Raw genomic sequence first — 21,212 nt, 5'->3', positions numbered from 1 at the left:
AACTAGGATGCGACTACTACAACACTCCTAATATGTCAATTATAGTATATGTGTTTACATATGCTTATTCTGAGATATTTCATTGCAGTCATTTTGTGAAACCTCTCACAATGAAAAAGATTTTAGCCACTTTCAGATTTTCTGGAATTTCAACTCAGTCACTTACTTTTACAAAATTGTATTGATCCACTAGGAATTTGGAGTCGGTTTCATCTAAAGAGTTTTAGTAGACATCTTAAAGAGTCATTTGGAACTTGAATCACCCAAAACGGAATTTTCTGGAATTAGTTATGAATTTCCAAATTCATGAGTCAGTCACATAATTTTTCTGATATCAGCTTATTAAGTTTAGCCAAAGGTAGACTCTTGTAGCACTTTTGATTCAATACAGGACCTCTATTTCATATGAAGATTACATTGTATTCATCTCAGTGCATATTTATGTTTTCCCTATCATTTTGAAATGCTGAATAATGGATATGCATGTTTAAAGTTTTTGATATTGATCTTGAAAACTTCATATGTGGTGTGCTGCCAAAGTGGTCTCATATATGAAGATTCTAAAGGATCAAACATGCTGATGAAATATATAGTATGAATTCAGTTATATGTTGCATAATAAAGTGCTATCAAAGTGGCCAATATATAGCAATTACACTATATTCAGTTTCATCATAATGAGATTATGAGACTTAAAATTAAATTTGAGTATAATTTCCAAAGAAATTTACATCAAACATTTGGTTTTATAATCTTGTATATATTATAGGTGAATGAACATTCAGAACTATTAGAGAATAGTACTCCACAAAGGATGTCAAATCTTGAAAATAGAAGAGTTCATTTTCTGCATATATACATACATATTTCAGTAAATGGCTTTTAGATTGGTCATGATCACATTGTTGATATAAAGTCAATTAAATCTTCTTAGATGCTAAATGCTGTCAAAATGGCTTAGTGTAAAGGAGATTAATTTTCTTGTTTGGTTTTCAACAATAAAATCAAGCAACTTAAAATTTAATTTGATCTTTATTTCCAAAGAAGTCTGGTATCAAACATTTGATTCTTGATTTTGTATATGATGAAAATTGAACATTCAGATATCATTAGAGATTAGTTGTGATGTCCCGGAAATTCGTATTTATTTTCCAGAATCTAAATTGTGGTTATTGGACAGTTTCGTGGCTCGTGGACGGAGCGGAAGTGTTGCGGACGAATAATTATTCGAAGTGCACGTTTTAGGGGGTTCACAAAGGTTGACTTTTTATGTTGGGATTCTCCAAAATGTTCCTTCACGGAAATCGTAGAGCGCGTCGATACGAGTTCGTGGACATGTGGAACGTGGAAATCGGAGTTCGTATGAAGAAGTTATCGCATTCGGAAAAAATTTCCATTTTGGTTAAAGAGGAAAAAAAATCAGAAAAATCAGAAGTTTCCGAAATGGGAAACTTTTTCTCTTTCTTCGGTCCCGACCCCGGTTCACCCCCTCACCTTCGTCGGCCAATTTCTTCACCGTCCGGCCACCAATCGGCGCGATTCCAAAGGGAATCCTGCTCTCCTCAGTCCCCTCTACACGTCTGTGGTGGTGAATTGTCGTGGGAAGCACCGTACACGGCGATACAAGGCCGAGAAGTTGCACGGTGGAGCTGCAAATTGCCGGCCTTGGTTCTCCCAGCTCCGGCCACTATAGCTCGAGTTCTTTGAGGGCTTTTCTAGCCCAGAGGAAGTAGAAGCTACACCCAAGAAGGCTTGCAGCGATTTGATCTGTGGTGATCGAATTTTGGAGTTTTTGAAACTAGGGTTTTTCGAATTCTTCGGCTTGCGAGGTAAAATTATACTTTTTGGCTCATAATCTGATTATGGTGTAGTTATGAAAGTTTCAATTGGAGTTGAGATGAAGAACTTTGATGTTGGGAGTTTTGTCAAATTTTGACTTTGGTTTGGTGGCGGTGCCGCCATTGTGGTGGTGGTTTCCGGCGGCTTCCGGCCACCTCTGGGGCAGTTTCTGCTCCTCAGTGCGATCTACTCGTCGATATGAGCATTTCGATATATAGTTTGTAATTTTTAGAAATCGTATGAGCATGTTATGAATTTTCCAAGTTTTAGGGTTTTCGGTTCGATCGGTTTTCTATCCGTGAGGATTCGGCTATCCGATCGACTTGTAGTTTTGATATAGTAATCGTAGAAGTGTTCCAAAGATGTTGGATGGTCTCGGATGAGGATCCGACTGTTGGATTGTCATATAACTGTGTTTTGTGAATTGTGTGCTTTGTGTTGTATTGAGTGTGACCTTGATGTGATTAGGTGATTGACGAAATTGTGTGAGTAGAGTTTGGACGATTTGGTGCTTATCTTGGTTTTGTGTGAAGACGCAGCAGGATATGGAGGTGAGTAAATCTCAAGTGGTTCATTTATGAACGGATTTATTTATTACTCGGAATTACTTGTTTAATTGTTAAATCATTTTCGAAACAAATGATTTGTTTTAAAATATATGAACTTGATCGACAACGGTTCATGGGTAAGTGAAAACAATGTTTTGATATAAAATGATTTTCGAGAAGTATAATTTATAAAACTATAGTTGGTATTAGTGGCATCCCTGAGTGGATGACTACGTATATATATATTTACGTGAAATATATATCTTGGTGGAATTGAGTGTGTAGTTTACTATTGTTGTGCAATGTGATGTTGAGGAAAATATATGGTTTTGGAAATAAAAGATTATTTTGTGATATGAGTGAATTGTGATTTATTCAGAATATCGTTTTCAACTGTTGCTTATTGTGTTGAATGAGTAGTCGAGTTCGGTAAAGTTTTGACTCACGTGGGACTTTAAATGTTTTCGGGTCTATGGATCCTGGTCACAAGTAATGACAGAGGCAATCATTATCGTAGGTTTGAACCTTGGCCGAGGTGATAGGCTACGATTCAGTTAGAGCTCTAGTCTGTCTCCCATTGTATATTCAGGGGAGTAACACGAGGGTTACATGAAGCCTTTGAATATACGTCCTTGTTTATATTTCAGGGGAGTAAAACGAGGGTTACATGAAGCCTCTGAATATATGTCTTTATTTGTATTTCAGGGGAGTAACATGAAGGTTACATGAAGCCTTTGAATATATGTTTTTAATTGAGAGTGTCGTGTGGGTTCTTTCTTTTATTGTCCAAGAGGGACTTGATTTTCATATTATGGGTGAGTTGGGATAATATGATTTTTTTTATCACTTTTGTGATGTATGTTACCTTAAGGGGTAAGGATGTCGAGTTTTGAAAACGAGTCATGTTGTGAGATGATTTATTTGGAGTTGATGGGTGATCATCGACTTTGGTGTTGATGGGTGGTCATCGACTCTGGTGTGAGTTCTTTGACTTCTTTATCTATTTTCCGTATCATTCTAATTGTTTGTTTTAATGTGATCTCCTGAACTAAGTTATATGCAGGGATTACTGCCTTTTGTATTGTTTGTTTTAATGTAATCTCCTGAACTAAGTTATATGCAGGGATTACTGCCTTTTGTATTGTTTGTTTTAATTGTAATCTCCTGAACTAAACCATATGCAGAGATTACTATGAATTCTTTTGTTTGTTTTCATGTGATCTCCTGAACTAAGTTTCTATGTAGGGATTACTGATTTTGCTTAATTCTTATTGTGGGTACAGTTGTGGGTTGTGATCTGTAGTGATTGGGAAATGAGTTGGGAGGCATGATTTTGGCAACCACGTTATGTTGGGGGAAATGAGTATGATTTCCTGGTTGTGCCGTTGGGGCAAGGGAATTGTGATCTGATAGATTGTGGGGACGTAAAATGTTTAAAATATTGCTAGTTATTGTATGATTGGAGATTGTGGGAAATAAGATAAAATGAATTGAGAGACAGAGCATGTGGGTTTTTAGTTGGGTTGAAATTCTTGAGCATGTTATTGATTAATTTGAACTTGACGTTTTTGTTGTGATAATTAAATATTGTTGCTTTAATTCTTCTCATGAGTTGAGAAATTATAAGCATGCGTGACGTGAGTCACTTTATTTGAGTTTACTCATATGGGCTTAAAAAGCTTACTGGGTTTGTTTTGTTCAATCCCGGTGCACTATTCTATGATGTAGGGTTTATTGTGCAGGTTAGAATATCGAGTGATCATCGTCAAAGCTGAGGTGTACGTTCGGTAACGTGGATGTGGAAGGGTACTCTTAGTTTTAAGTCTTCCGCTATGTAGAGAGTTGTGGTAGGTGTGTTTACTTATTGAATTGTCATTCAGTTTGATTTGTAAACTATCTGTAATGTAATATGTGACTCTAAAGAATGAGTCGGTATTGACATTGTGAGCTCAGTTTGTTTTGTTGCTTATTTTAGATGAAAAAATTCTACGTATTTTTCTTGTAATTGTTTGTTCTCGCATTTCGGATTTGAATTTATTTATTCAAAATTCGGGGCGTGACATTAGTACACCCCAAAGGATGTTAAAATCTTGAAAATGGTTGAGTTCTATTTTCTAAACATATGTATTTGGTGTGAAATGAATGTTCAAATCATGAATTTTCATTTTATTTGAGACATACAGACAATTCTAGTATTATGATAAACTAGAATGATTTTACTGATCAACTTCATATACATATAGACATTTTCCTTTGAGCATCAATCAGGTTGAACTACAGGATGACTCAAATTTCGGAAAATGGTAAAGTGACATTGAGCTAAACTTGGGAGTGCAAGATTATGATCATACGTTGAAGGAAATCCATCTGAGAGCAGCAAATAACAGCAAGGAGATGCATTAAAAATTAACGAATCCAGTTCTTCAAGTAAGTTTGTTGTTCTTCAAGTTTTTGTTTTTTGAAATTCTGGGATTGCAAGTGCAGTATCTATCCTAGTTATATTTGCACAGAAATATTAGTGTTCATGTATAGCTTGAAAGAACAAGGCAATATTAGGGGAGTTCATCAAGGAAAGAAAAGGTACACGTTTGGAAGGGTCCAAAGTTTGAGTAAGAAGAGCACTAGAGGTCTAGAGTAACTAAAAGGATGATGGAGGACTTATGAACCTTATTTTGTGGGAAATCTGGAAGTTGAGAGTTCTAGATTTTAGTTTCTGACTCCTCCTTCTTCAGGCATCAATCATGCGTTGATAATTTCCTAGACATAAATCTTCTTGTGGTGCTCTTGTTTAGTATGTTTATGAAGTCATCAAAATGAGTTCATGTTCCAGCAAGTTATCTAGGCTTTTCAAGTTAGCAAATTAATAGTCTCGACAATTTTCATTGGTGGTGTTGGTTTTCTCTACTTGTTCTTGGGAGCTTGGATTTAGAATAGAAGTGGCGAATACACATACTATTTTGGCTTTGAATTGGTGGTTATTTGGTCCTTTTCAAGACTTCACATAGTTGTCTTTGAAGCCTAACTCTAAGCATAAGAGTGAAGCAATTTTCAAGACAACCTTCAAGACTGTTGTTGGTGGTACCAGTGATGGAAAAAGATAATTATATCAACAGATTTGCTGGAAGATTCTCATGTTGATCTCCCAAAGAAACAGGGAACAAGGGGCAATCATCTCTTCGTTTTGATAATCTTAGAGAGGAGGCATCCACAACTATATTGCTGAGGCAGCAGAAAATGTCACCAAGACTTTTACTAACTAGTTCCAGATTAGGATTGCAGCAATATATCAATCCTAGCACAGGACTGCAGTAATACATTAGTCCTAGACAATGGAGAAAAATCTAAGTATGCAATGCAGTCTATGAATAATGAAAAATGAAGAAATTTAAATGCTGCAGCTTGAAGTTTTTGTGGAAGATCGATGATCACTAAGTTTGGTTCCTTGTAAACAAGTTGGATGATTGTATATATCTAAAGACCAGTGGGAGAAACTTCATTTTTCTGATCTTGAATATCGATTATATGTTGTTTTCTAGCAGCAACATTTGATTGTTGAAGGAAACAAAAACAGAGTCTACAATGTCTAAAGCAGATGAGCTTTATGAAGACTAGTGCCCCTAGAATGCATTTATGAAGGAAAGCATGGAAAATATAACTTATACAAGGTCAGTTGGATGTTTATCATTCTTACTTATCATTGTATAGAGTTCTTTTCATTATTTTAGACTAAATTGATCAGTAAAGTTCACCTACATTTATGGAATTTCACCTTATTATCTTTCTGCATACTCAAGTTGTACAAATTCAGCAAGCTATCAATGAATAGCAAATCTTGCAGATTGACAATATTAAGTAGTGTGAAATATATGGTTGCCAATTATATTTTATTAGAAATTTTGGTAGGACAACATATTTTTATATTATGAACGATCGAGATGGATTATGGATTAGGCATATGCTATGTTACTGTATTTTGAGGTAATTCATGTGATTATGTATGTTGCATTGTGATCTTGGAATGCTGATGCTTTTCTAATTCATCATGACATTCTTTGATTCCTTGTAGTTGACCATAATTGACAGAATTTTGAAACAGATTGTTTGATGTGAGTTGAATTCAAAGTGTACACACTTTAGTATCTAAATCATATATACTTCAGTTTCTAAACAATGTCAAGTTCAGTGGGAGATTGTAAGAAAACTTAATGAACCCGACATTGTGTAGAACCTAAGTATATATTCATATATGATTTAGTTTTGAATTCAAATCTCAAGTATAAGTTAAGGACTTAAGAAAATCATTTTGGTCCAACTTATCACATCTGTTAGAATTTGAAATTCATAAATACAGTTATGACTCATGAGAGTTTATCAGGTTTTTTGAAAAAGCAGTTGGGATGCATTGTCAGTTTCTTGATGGAAGAAACTGACAATACAATGCTTTATATATAAGATATTTTGGTCACTTCTGATGCACAAATCATTCTCATCAATTAGTCCCATCACTAAGAGGATGCTAAAGGTGAAATTAGGAGAAGACTAAGATGGAAAACTCAACTGTGTCAAGAAGGTCAGTTCTATATGTTTTTTGGTGTTTATGTAATCTGCAGATACAGGATTGATATAGCGACTTCAATCCCAAGCCTAAATACAGAATCTAATGGTGCACGGTGATTTCATTTATGTTGCTTTACATATCATACAGCATATATACTTTGCAGATATCAGGATATATATGATGTTTCAGTTCTATATTAGGATACGACATGCATATCAATCCTAAATGCTAATTACGATCATTGCTGCACTCCCACATATATTTACATAGAAATGTTTGTTTACTTGTGTTCATGCTAAGTGTAGAAATTGATTTCTCTTAATCAAATAAGCTATTACATTCTATGCATTATATAGCTGTGTGTATTGACAGTTACAGGAAACAATAATATTACATTAACTACAATATCAAAACTGATGCATGATCACAGGAATCTGTAAACTAGCTGTAGACAAATCATTCAATGGAGATTGATTGGTGGAGGAGATGGATTGTCTCTAACAGCCCCCCTCAAACTTGGCGGTCCTGGACGGACAAGTTTGCTGGAAAAGAGACGATGGCGAGATTTGTGAAGTGGCTTAGTGAGCAAATCTGCCGGCTGATCCTTGGATGGAATGAAACAAACGCGATGACTACCACGAGCAACCTTTTCACGAACAGAGTGGTAATCAAGTTCAATATGCTTAGTGCGTGCATGAAAAACAGGATTGGAGGCCATATAAGTGGCACTCAGATTATCACAATGCAACAAGATGGGAAATTGAGTCCAGGCACCAAGCTCATACAGTAAATAACCCAACCAAGTTGTTTCGGCACTAGCATGGGCAAGAGAGCGATACTCGGACTCTGCACTAGAGCGAGCAATGGTAGGCTGCTTTTTAGAACACCAAGAGATAAGATTAGAACCTAGGTACACAAGATAGCCAGATGTGGAGCGACGAGTAACGGGACAGCTGGCCCAATCAGCATCAAAGTAAGCAGACAGAGTTACCGGTTGGCGTTGTGGTGTGAACAGTAAACCATGATCAAGAGTGCCTTTGATGTAACGGTGGATGCGTTTTACAGCAACAAGGTGAGACACATGTGGCTGGCTCATAAACTGTGAGACAGCGTTAACTGCGAAGGCAATGTTAGGTCGTGTAATGGTGAGATATTGCAAGGAACCAACAAGTTCACGGAAGGAGGTAGGATTCTCAAGGACGACACCATCAGTGGTATTGAGGTCAGACTTAGCAGACATAGGTGTGCTCACAGGTTTGCTGAGGAGGAGATCATGCTTGGAGAGAAGATCATGAGCATACTTAACTTGATTGACATGCAGCCCATGAGAATGAGGAGTGACCTGTAAACCAAGAAAATAATGGAGAGGACCTAAGTCCTTGATGTCAAAGCCACGACCCAGAGTATCAATAAAACTTTGGAGAAGCTGTTCATGGCTACCCGTCACCACAATATCGTCAACATATAGCAGAAAATAAATGGTGTGTTGACCGTGATGGTAAATGAATAGGGAGGAATCAGCAAGACTCTGAACAAACCCAACAGATAAAAGGAATGTACGCATGTGATGAAACCAGGCACCGGGAGCCTGCTTAAGTCCGTATAGGGCTTTGTTGAGTTTGCAGACATGAGAAGGTCGAGTCGGATCGATGAAACCTGGAGGTTGAACCATATAGATATCTTCATTGAGAATGCCGTGAAGAAAGGCATTTTTCACATCCAACTGGCGTAGGGACCAACCTCGAGACACAGCAAGTGTAATGACAGTACGAATAGTTGCAGGTTTAATCACAGGACTGAAGGTTTCATCATAATCAATACCTTTCTGCTGGTGGAATCCTTTGGCTACCAGACGAGCCTTGTAGCGCTCGATCGATCCATCAGACTTCCGCTTCACCCGAAATACCCACTTACAGCCAACTGTATTCTGTGATGGGGAGGAAGGCACCAGTGTCCAGGTGTTGTTCTTCAACAAGGCATTTATCTCCTCCGTCATTGCTGCACGCCATTCGGCTTTCTGAGATGCCTGTGAGTAACAGGTGGGTTCAACAGTCTCTAGGAAGGTGAGAAGAGCCCGAGGCAGAGGATATCGGACAGTGCCGTCAGTGAGTTGGCGGACCGGATGAGTGCCAGCGCGGAGGCGAGTAGTCATGGGATGAACCGGTGGTGGAGGACCGACTGGGGCTGTCCGTTTGGAGGCGCCAATGGCCGGGGTTACGTCTAGAGGAGATGGGTCCACAAGAGGATCGATCTGGGAAGATCCGACAACATTGGGAAGAGAGGACACCGGTGGTTGGACGACTAGACAGGGTGCGGTGGGGGCAGGAGGCGGGGAAGTGGGCGGCTGATGAGAAGGGCGACGACGGCTGTACTGGAGGAGTGGGGCGCCACTGGAAGATGGTTGTGAAGGTGGAGCAAGCGAGGCTGGCGGCGACGGAGGAGGGTCTGGGTCGGCTGTGGCGGTTGGGGCTGACGTCGGAGTAGTCGGGTTTGGCGAGGATTGAACTGGCAAAGAGACCGTGAGATCGGCTTGGGTGATGTCAGATGAGGAGGGCATTGGGATGGGCAGGTGGGCCTGCTGAGGAAGTGAGCTAGACAAAGAGATAAAGTCTAGGGGACTAGTACCAGATTTGGAGTGTGCCTGCAAGTCTTTAAAAGGAAAATTATTTTCATTAAACAGAACATGACGGGAGAGATAGACGCGACTAGTGGTGGGATTGAGACAACGGTAGCCCATATGATGAGGGCTATAACCAAGAAAGACGCACTCAATGCTACGACTAGAGAGTTTGTTGGACACATATGGACCAAGATGAGGATAACAAGAACAACCGAAGACACGAAGAGAGGAATACGAGGGAAGAGTACCATAAAGGCGATGATGAGGGGTATCCCAATCAAGAACAGGAGTGGGAAGGAGGTTAATAAGATGAACGGAAGTCAAAGCGGCTTCCACCCATAGTTTCTGGGGTGCACCAGAAGTGAGGAGAAGAGTGCGGGTCATTGTGACAATGTGGCGATGTTTGCGTTCGGCGAGGCCATTTTGTTGGGGGGTATGAGGACAGGAAAAACGTTGTTGGATACCCAAGGATTGACAAAAATGAGAAAAAGCATGATTGACATATTCCTTGCCATTGTCACTTTGAAGAAATTTGACAGAGCCATTAAAGATATTATTGATCAAGGCAACCAAAGTTTGAAAATGTGAAAGAACCTCATTTTTACGACGCATTGGGTAAATCCATGTATAACAGGAAAATTCATCGGTGAATACAACATAGTATTTGAATCCACTTACCGACAATATGGGAGACATCCAAACATCACTATGGATAATATGAAAAAGAGATGTAGCACACACTTTATTGGAATTGAAAGGTAATTGATGTGATTTGCTAAGTGCACAATCACGACAAAAATCACGAAAAGTAGAATGAGGCCCTATAGTAGGCCCTAAACGAGCTAATATTGTAGACGATGGGTGACCCAGACGATTATGCCAGAGAGATGAATGAATGGAGGCTAGAGTATGAGGAGTGGTGGGGACAGATGACAGATGAAGCGGATACAGGCCATCTTTAGAAGGGCCCTGAAACAATAGACAACCAGTACGTAAGCAACGGATTTGATAAAAGTTAGGGGCGAAAAGAAAGTAGACAAGATTATCTTTGGTGAAACGAGCTACGGAAAGAAGATTTTTACGAATTGATGGAATGCGTAAGACATGCTCTAAGGAGAAGGGAAATTGGCCCAGTGATAAAGGGAGGTTACCAGTATGAGTAACGGGCATGGAATCGCCGTTACCCATATAAACATTGTGTGGGCCACCATAAGGCTGAGAGTTGTTGAGGGGCATGGCTGTCATGTGGTGGGTAGCTCCGGTATCGGGATACCAATTCAGATCACCAAGGGAATGGGAGCCAGCAAACGGAGGTGCTGAAGAGGGGCCTGAGAAACGGTGAGGGCATTGAGGAAGACTATGTTGATCTGTGTGACAATTGGGACACCAATGTGGGCTTGGACCAAGAAGCCCAGTGGCCCAAGGGGAGCGGGCAGCCCGATTAGGGGGAGGAAAAGGATAGGACGCATACTGAGGCGAGCCATACTGCTGGGAAGGAACAAATTGGTGTCGTGAACCACCACGCTTATACCGATAGTTCCCAAATGGGCGACCAAATTGGGGAGGCCGACTGCGATTATCACGACGGCGAGGCTGGGGTGCCTGAATCGGACCTTGATTGAGCAGGGCAGTGGCCGTGGCCGTGGCCGAGTCAGAAGGACTGGGCTGTTGTTGCGCATCAAAGGCAAGGATCCGGGCACGGAGATCAGAGAAATCAGGTAGGGATGGAGACTGGGCAAGAGCAGTGCGGAGCATGAGATAATCAGGACCAAGCCCATGGAGTGTAGCAACAACCAAGTCGGTATCAGAGATAGGCTGGTTGATGGAGGCCAAGGAGTCGGCAATGGATTTGGCCTGCTGCAGATATGTATCAACAGATTGCGAACCCTTCTGAAGGTCAAAGAGTTGGAGTTTGAGGCTTGTGGCGCTGGCAACAGAGCGTTGAGAGAAGTGGCGGGCGAGGCAGTCCCAAATGGCCTGGGAAGTATCAAACCCAATGGTTAGACGAGCCACATTTTCAGTCAGTGAAGTGGTGAGGATGCTGACAATCTGTTGGTCTGTGGTAAACCAAGCTTCATACTCGGGATTGGGTATGGTTTTGGGAGGGCTGCCTTCTGTGATGGTGGGAGAGGGTTGAGTAATCGAACCATCAACATAACCCCAAAGCTTGGCACCATGAAGATAGGGCTTGAGCTGACGAAGCCAGACAAGATAGTTGGATTCGGTGAGTTTGGTAAATTGGGCAGTGTTTTGGGAAGGAGGGTTGGATGAAGAGGAGGAAGCCATGAAAGAGGAAATATGGAGACCTGGAGACGAGGAGGAAAAACACAGGTGCTGAAGGAAAGAGGTAAGGATCCTAGACCTAGGCTGATACCATGTAGAAATTGATTTCTCTTAATCAAATAAGCTATTACATTCTATGCATTATATAGCTGTGTGTATTGACAGTTACAGGAAACAATAATATTACATTAACTACAATATCAAAACTGATGCATGATCACAGGAATCTGTAAACCAGCTGTAGACAAATCATTCAATGGAGATTGATTGGTGGAGGAGATGGATTGTCTCTAACACTAAGATAGATTTACAGCAATAGAACGGAGCAAGTTCTAACACGAACTGGAACCTATCAGAACTAGCTGGAGCTCCCGAAAGACGTCACCGCTTCCATACTCTCCAGTCTCAGCGCCATCAAAATGGCTTGATTTGTTGCATAGCTAGAAGAGTCGAATCTCCGGCAGTCTCATGGCGGTGTTACTTGTTTTTGGTACGTAAGGTACAAATTGGGTTGATCTTTTAACTGGTTTTCTGATTTTCTTGGGCTTATTAAGTATAAAATTTGTGCTGAGATATGGGTAGATTGTTCTGAAAAGTTTACAAGGCACAAGCCCGAATACAAACACGTTACAGTTTGAGAACTTCTTGGTGTATTGTGATTTAGTCATTACCTGATAAGTTGAAAGGGTACAAGTTCAGTTCAGTTCAGTTCTTTTAGAGGTTCTGTCCATGTTTATTGTATATGAACCACCTACGTTACATGTTACTGCTCCTATATCCCATACTTTAATTATTATGTTCTAATCTGACGCAGTCGGATTGATAACTAGGTTTACCAGCAATAAACCTAAGCAAAAGATTCTGGAGTCCACCAGAGATAAAAGAGAATAATCTCAATTTAATTGATAAAAGATGAAAGATGCGTTCTGCAGCCGCTTGCGGCTGCATAAATAAGAGAAAAGTACCCTAGGGCGACTAACAACGAAACCCTAAGGCCCATGGATAAAAACGAAAACAACCCAAAATTAACTAAGAAAACCAAAAACGGGTAAAATAGAAAAATGCAGTTTTGAGGCCCTAAACGACCCCGAAAGCCCGAAAAAGGTCACAGGTCGTAGCATAGCGACGAGTTTGATTTCTGGCGCGATTCCCTTTCCGGAAAGGTAAAGTGCGTCCCAATCGGACTCCGGAGGCCCATTTCACGTCTACTAGTCACTTTTCGGTTTCCACCTTTAGCACGATCCAATTGTTCTTGAAATTGGACCGCCATCTGTTCTACATTATAATCATTTCGATACAGGAAAGTTAGAGGTAAATTGGTAGCTTCGGGCCACTAATATTATTATAGAGAAGTTGTGCAGAAGTAACCATAAGGAGTTAAATTCGCCTCCATACTTGATTTTGAAGATTTTACATATCTTTCTAATCCTCATTTGTATTCATTTTTTTGTACAAATGTATTCTTTTCTCCGTGCATTTGTGTATGTAATTATATATATACACACACACACACACATATCCCGTTAACGAAGCAAGGGAAGGACTGATCAATCGCTGCTGCGAGTATCTTATCAGGTAAATTACTTTTACTTGGTCAATTTACTTTTACCATTTTGATATGCCTTTAGATTCTTAAGGTTGGATCTACTTGCATAGTTACTCTGTTTGAATTGGATTGCAACTGATTCTCACTTATTTTCATATATATGCACAATTTGAATGAACAAGTCTGCATATCTGTTTGAAATAATCAAAAACGTTTATGTAGCATGAATGGAAAGGCAACAAGTTAACTGTACAATGAATTGAATATGGTTAGGCCCGGGATATAATTAAGTAGGGATTGTGTCTCTCTTGGGTGAAAGACCCTAAACCTGATTGGGGCTCGTGGATTCGAGTGGATAATTAAGTAGAGATTTTGCTTCCCTAGGGTGAAAGACTCAAAACCCAATTGGGATTCCGTTTAGTATGGGGTGTTCTCGATGACCTTAATTCGAGAGGTATAGGGCCTAACCAGGGTAGAGAGAGAGAGAGAGAGAGAGAGAGAGAGAGAGAGAGAGAGAGAGAGAGAGAGAGAGAGAGAGAGAGAGAGAGAGAGAGAGAGAGAGAGAGAGAGAGAGAGAGAGAGAGAGAGAGAGAGAGAGAGATATTGTACTTTGGTTGAGAAACATATATGATTAGTTTGGTTTTGAGAATCATATGTGATCAGGTTGAGTTGTGAGACTATTGAGCGACAGTTGTGTATTTTAATTGTATCTAGTGCTTGATACAAGTTTGGTTGCTATGAGCTTATGATGAACTTTGCTATCTGGCAGTGTTCTCACCTATATTTTGATTGTTTTAAAAACCTGACAAGTATTTTATCGAAGTCCAGGAAGAAATTGGTATAACTAGCTATGGGATTTATTATAAATTGTTGAGGAATCATCCATAACTGCCTTTTAGCTGAGCCCCCTCATTTAACTTTACATATTTCTCTATTAATGAACCCTAGTCCATGCCCCCATCACCATGGAGAGCGGTACTCGTGCAATTTCTGAGGTCCAAAGTATATTTTGAAACTAATGGAAAAGATTGTTCTTAATATAAACTTGGTCTACCTTAAAGTGGGTCTGAAGGTAGAAACCTTCTCTTCCCCTTGTACTATAGTAGCTGCTATGATTGCTGCGATGAATTATTATCAGTCTAAGACCAAGAAAAATGTCACAGCCGAGTTGGAATGAAATTTCCAATTGTAAACAAGAGAGATATCGTCTTACCATGTTATAAGTGACATTGGCAAATTGCCTCGAGAGAGTTGGACCATATTATTTGGTCAGAGTTCAATGAACTAGGAGAAAACTTTCCTTCTTTAGTAATATAAAAGGCGTTTTGGTTCTGGGTGATTCATAATAGATTTCATCACCCGCACCTAAATAGATATTACCAAAGGATCTAAACAAGTCTTGATACGAAAGTGTAACAATCTGCCAAAACAAATCAAGCATGCCAAATAAATGTAAACACGTTACTCGTTAATGTTTGATTATTGTAAGAATAACATGAGAGTTACTGCCCATATGTGATGAACCTGTTTGTTTGTTATTGCTATCAACCTATTATAAATTTCGAGGATGAAATTTTTTTTTAAATAACTTTTTAAAATCAGTCTTAGATAACTTTTTTATGTTTGCAAATTGATGATAAAAAAAAAACAAGAAGAAGAGTCATTGAAATGAAAACTATAATATCAGGACTTAGGTTAATTTGAAGTAGGGTAAGGACATATTTGTATAAATTGTTGTCGAATTCTTTGACGATTCACACTAGTTTTTATAAAATTTTGAAAGTTGAAAATAAAAGAAATTATATAATAAAAGAACACAAAATGGAGCAACGCGGGCCGTCCATTCTTGCACTACTTAATCTGGATCGTCCATTTATTTCTTAGGGTTTATATATATACTGAGACACGAGGAGAAATGTGGAGACTCTAGATCTTTCCCGAGTCCACTCTCTTTCTCAATGCGCTGGCACATGACGTCGCCAGATTTGACGATCGATTCGACTATGGTCGTGATGGATTTTAGTCTCTTATGTCCTTGCAACCACCAATAGCGATCAACCGAAGACGGTGGTAATAAGATCGATTGATTGATCCATGTATCGATCTTGTAATTCGTGCATTTTTGTTTTGTTTTCAATTGATGATTATATAATAAAAACAACAATAAGAAGAAACTCCTCAGGGGATTTTAGTTCGAATGATTTCTAATTTTTTAATTCACTCTTTCGTTTAATCCGGGTTCGGGGTGTTACACCTTCCTCCCAAGATCCGCGTCTCCAGACAAACCATAATAGGTTCGATTCGGAAACCTTGACAGTGTGCATCCCTTGCCTCCATTTCGACCACGGCTACACCAGAAGCAACCATTACTGGGCAAAGTGTCCCGGCTGACTCGTATGACGACGATGCCTTGAGGACGCGCTGCCGGACTGAGCATGAAGATCTTAGAAGCAACCAAGCGCACTATTTGGACTTCATTTTTTTTTTCTTGTAGCATGTTTGTGACAATTTTTATATTTTAGTAAGTTATTAGCATTCAAGAAATTTTGAATTAACATGATTAATTGTAGGTTGTTTTTATTGAGAGAGTAATTTATTTCTTTAATCCCAAGTTTCGACATATCAGAAATATTTTTTTCTCAGAGATAATTAAAGGGACATGTAAAGGAACCAAACTAAACAAAAAGGCACGTGGAGTTTGTGAGAGAATTAAAGAGATCGAGATGACCCCCACCCGAAAAAACCAAAGCTCCGTCCGGCTAGGGATGTAAACAGGCTTGATACAGCTCGTGTTTGACTCGTATTCGGCTTGATTTTAGCTCGTTCAACTCATGTTAGTAAGATAAATGAGCTGAGCTTGAGCTCAATATTAAGCTCGACAAAAAAATGAGCTGAGTTTGAACAAAGATATATTCGGCTTGTCTACTTCATGAGTAGCTCGTATTTTTCATGATCGAGTACCTCTAATTTGTTAAAACTCGACTCGTTTTTAAAACTCGACTCATGAAAATTTATAGTATAAATAAAAATAAAGGGTTATTATCACAAATGGTACCTGAACTTATCTTCTATTTTATCGATGGTACCTGAACTTCAATTTTGATCACAACCAGTACCCGAACTTTTCGATTTCATTTTAAATGGTACCTAAGGCCACCTTCGGTAACTATTCAGGCCAAAAAAGCCAAATCTAAAAAATAAAATTAAAAAAAACAAGTTCAAGGCAAGTCTATTACTAAAAAATCATCACTATATATGATTGCAACCCTTGAAATCATCAAAAATCATCACTATGATTGCCTCCCATGCCATTTTTAGTCAGAATAGTAACCGGAGGTGGCTCTAGATACCATTTAAAATGAAATCGAAAAGTTCGGGTACTGGTTGTGATCAAAATTGAAGTTCAGGTACCATTGATAAGATTGAGGTATAGTTCAGGTACCATTTGTGATAATAACCCAAAAATAAAATTTTTCTAATCTCAAATATTTAATTCTTTTTAAAGATATTTAAATCAAGGTCCAATTTCGTAGTTCAATAGTGGATGCAGTCCGGTCACTTTTTCTTTGTTAATTGCGGTCCATTGACTATTTTTTCCGTCCAATTTGCCCCTTCAAGTCAAGAAAGGAAACAAATTTAAATTACCTGATTTTGAGAAATTTTCATTATTATTATTTTTAATTTTTCAAAGATTGAAATTTAAATTATTAATTATACATAATCATTCCAAAAATCATGAATAAATATAAAATGAACATAACTAAACAATATAAAACTTAAAACATCAAGTCAACCTAACTACGAGGTATAATTAAAGAACTTGAAATCAATTTAACCAAAAAGTATGCAAGCATGAGTGTTTTACCTCATAGAAAGGTATATATTTTTACCTCGCAAAGAGAAAATATGGTATTCTAGTATAAACCTAACTAAAAGGTGGAAAGTGAAGAACATTAAATAAACCTACCTATAAGGTACATATAATTATAGAACACGAAATCAACATAAAAAATAATATGCAAATCTAGACCTCATATAGAGGTATAATTATTTTCACCTCATAAAGAGGTATGTTTTTCACTATATATGTCTAAAACAAAGGTAAAAGTTTAGCCACGTACTATACCTAATATGCAGGTACCTAATATGAGGTATACTGAAATTTTGAGCTCTTAATACATAGGGAAAAAAATACAAACAGTACCCAAACTATGGGCCACTAATAACTTTCGTACCTCAACTTCAAAAACTATCATTTTGGTACCTGGACTTTTCACCCCGACCCAAGATTCATACATGCCGTCCACTTTGCCGTTAACGGTGTTAAATTTACAAGGATAAATATGTCATTTCACTGTTCATCTCTCTTACCATGGTACTGTTCATTTTTTTTTTCTTCTTCCTGAGGAGAGAAAAAAAAAATTTTAATTTTTTTAAAAAATGAACAGTACCATGGTAAGAGAGATGAACAGTGAAATGTCAGATTTACCCTTGTAAATTTAACACCGTTAACGGCAAAGTGGACAACATGTATGAATGTTAGGTCGTGTTAGATAATCTGGGGTACCATTATGATAGTTTTTGAAGTTGAGGTACGAAAGTTATTAGTGGCCCGTAATTTAGGTACTGTTTGTAAATTTTTCCCTAATACATATACTACAAAAATTACGTAATGTTTACCTTAGAATAAGATTCAATAGTGGTTTGTCAACCAACAATATACGCACACACACGCATGTTCTTTTCTAGGTTAAAGGTAAGTTAAGAAGGAAATGTGAAAAAAAAAATGAAGAAGAAGAAGAATAGCTACCATCGATGGAATGATTTACACCAAAAGGACCACAATTGTTTAGCTAGGGCCGACAAGAAAATACCTTGACCATAGAAAGCTTAATGCTAAAGAAGGAGAACCACTTTCATAAAATGCTTGACATTACATATAAGAGCCACGACCATAGAACCTTTGGTGTTGAAGAAAAACATTATCAAAATATTGTTTTAGAAAGATTCTTAACTTATAGAAGACATCTTTTAAGTTAGAACAATTTTATGAATGATTTACATTAAATATATTATTCAATTTCATATCAATTCCATAATTTTATACCAAATCAATAAGAATAATTTAAGAAAGATATGTATCAAATATGATATTAAATTACTAATTGTAAAAGTAAAATGCAAATGAAATTGGTCTACTCATTTCATTTCATAGCCCCTTTATATAGGGAGAGAATTAAAACGGAGATATCAATTACAATGATGACATTAACTACTGATTGGTCCTTGATCCATGCTGATTGATAGTGATTGCTAATTACTTGATTCCCTCTCCGTCAATCACTTTGACAAAGGCACATAATGTGTTTTTCCTTTAACACTCCTCCTTGTGCCAAGTCAAAGATGAAATGGTGCATGAGTTGTTGCCTCACTAAAACCTTGCCAAGTAACAATAAAAACCATGAGGGACAAAAAATACACATTGGTCGAAGGAAAAGAGCACAACGCACCTTTTACATTTGAGGATGACATGTGTGTGTTAGACTCCCCCTAACGTCTACACTTCCCCCTGATCCTTGCATTAATCAATGGAGCTTGGAAAGTCTTCACATTCCTATGCTTTTCACATGTTTCTCAAATATGGCCTTAGGCAATGATTTGGTGAACAAATCTACCATATTCTCCTCAGACTTTACTTGATTCACTTGAATCTTGAGGAGGGTCTATTGTTGCTGATTGTAGAAAAACTTTGGTGATATGTGTTTTGTATTATCACCCTTCGCTATCAACATTTCCTTTAGGGATTGCAGTTCCATCTGCGGTCCCTCTTGTCTCTCTGTAGGGAAAGAACAGTCCCAAGTCAATGGTTCCTTTTAGGTATCGAAAATGTTCTTGATACCATTCCAGTGACACTGCGTTGGCGCTGAGCTAAATCTAGCTAACAAGTTCGCTGAGAATGCAATGTCTGGTCGAGTACATTGGGCTAAGTACAATAATGCGCCTATTGCACTTAGATAGGGAATTTCAGCTCCTAACACCTCTTCGTCATCTTCCTTTGGACGAAATGGATCTTTCCTTGCATCCAAACTTCGACTGATCATGGGAGTGCTAGCAGGATGCGCTTTGTCCATGTTATATCACCTGACTTTTGGACATACGCAGACTGGTGGATTAGTATTCCACAAACTCGGTGTTCTAGTTCAAGGCCTAGATAGAATCGAGTTCTCCCAAGATCCTTCATCTCAAATTCGGATTTCAAGTAGCTCGCGGTTTCTCTTATTTCATCAAGAGTACCTATTATGTTCATATCATCGACATATACAGCTACAATTGCAAATCAGGAACTTGTTTTCTTTATGAATACGCAGGGGCATACTACATCGTTCTTATATCCCTTCCCAATCAAGTAGTCACTTAGACGGGTATACCACATCCGCTCGGATTGTTTCATTCCATAAAGTGAGCGTTTCAACTTAATTGCAAACGCACTCCGTGGTTTAGAGTTACTTGACTTGGGTAATGTAAGGTCATCAGGCACTTTCATATATATATATATATATATATATATATATATATCTCTGAATCTAGATCGCCATAGAGATATGTAGTAACCACATCCATGAGCTGTATTTCCAGTCCTTCGAAAATTACTAAGCTAACTAAGTAGCGGAACGTTATAACGTCCATTACGGTAGAGTATTTCTCCTCGTAGTCAATTCCAGGGAGTTGTAAGAAACCTTGCGCCACAAGGCGAGCCTTGTACCTTAGGACTTCATTCTTCTCATTACGCTTTCTGACAAAGACCCATTTATGTCCTACAGACTTTACATTTGGTGGGGCTAGCACTACCGGACTAAATACCTGTCTCTTTGTCAGAGAATCTAATTCTGCCTGGATTGTTTCTTTCCATTTAGGCCAATCTGCTCTTTGTTGACATTTTGCAACAGAGCGTGGTTTGATATCATCGTGCTCTATGATTCCTTGAGCAACAGTATATATCATCAATGTGTATGGAAGATCTTTCTATCAACTCATACGCACTCTTATAATCCTTTGATATTTCTTTGTTCTTTGGAATCATTTTAAACATCGGAGCGTCCTCCAGTATTGATTCATGAACATAACTATAATCAGAGACAATCTCATGAGAGGGATTCTATACATTGATGATTGGTTTGTGCCTTACTCGCCCTCTTCTTCCTTGGGTGAGTGTCAATCAAACCAAGTGGCCTCCCCCTCTTCCTTTGGGGAGCCACGGCCTCAACCACACCTCCACTAAGTGTGGTTGCAGTGCCTCTATCTGCGGTACCGTGCCCCTTGTTGGGGACTTCTAACCTTGCAGGCACATTTGCAACTGGTATATGTGATCTCGTCACTTTTGCGATATCAGTAAACGCATTAGGCATCGAATCTGGTATGTTCTGAAGATTGATTATTCTTTTCACTTCACTTTCACATTGTGAAGTGTGGGGATCAAAATGAGACAGAGTGGGGACAAACCACGGCAATTCCTGTCGTTCCCTTGGAAAATCCTTTTTCCTATCTCCCCCTAACGACAGGAAGACTGTCTCATCAAAGTGACAGTCCGCAAATCTAGCGGTAAAGAGATCGCCTGTCAAGGGTTCCAAATAGCGGATAATTGTTGGGGATTTGTATCCAACATAAATACTTAATCATCTCTGAGGACCCATTTTGGTGCGCTGTGGGTATGCAATAGGCACATATACAGCTCAACCAAATATGCGTAAGTGTGAAATGTCAGGCTCATATCCAGTTACCAACTAGTACGCAGAAAATGGTTGGCTAGCTGTGGGTCTG

Source organism: Rosa chinensis, chromosome 7, assembly GCF_002994745.2.
Source record: "Rosa chinensis cultivar Old Blush chromosome 7, RchiOBHm-V2, whole genome shotgun sequence".
Taxonomy (NCBI): Eukaryota; Viridiplantae; Streptophyta; class Magnoliopsida; order Rosales; family Rosaceae; genus Rosa; species Rosa chinensis.
This window is presented reverse-complemented; position numbering follows the sequence as displayed.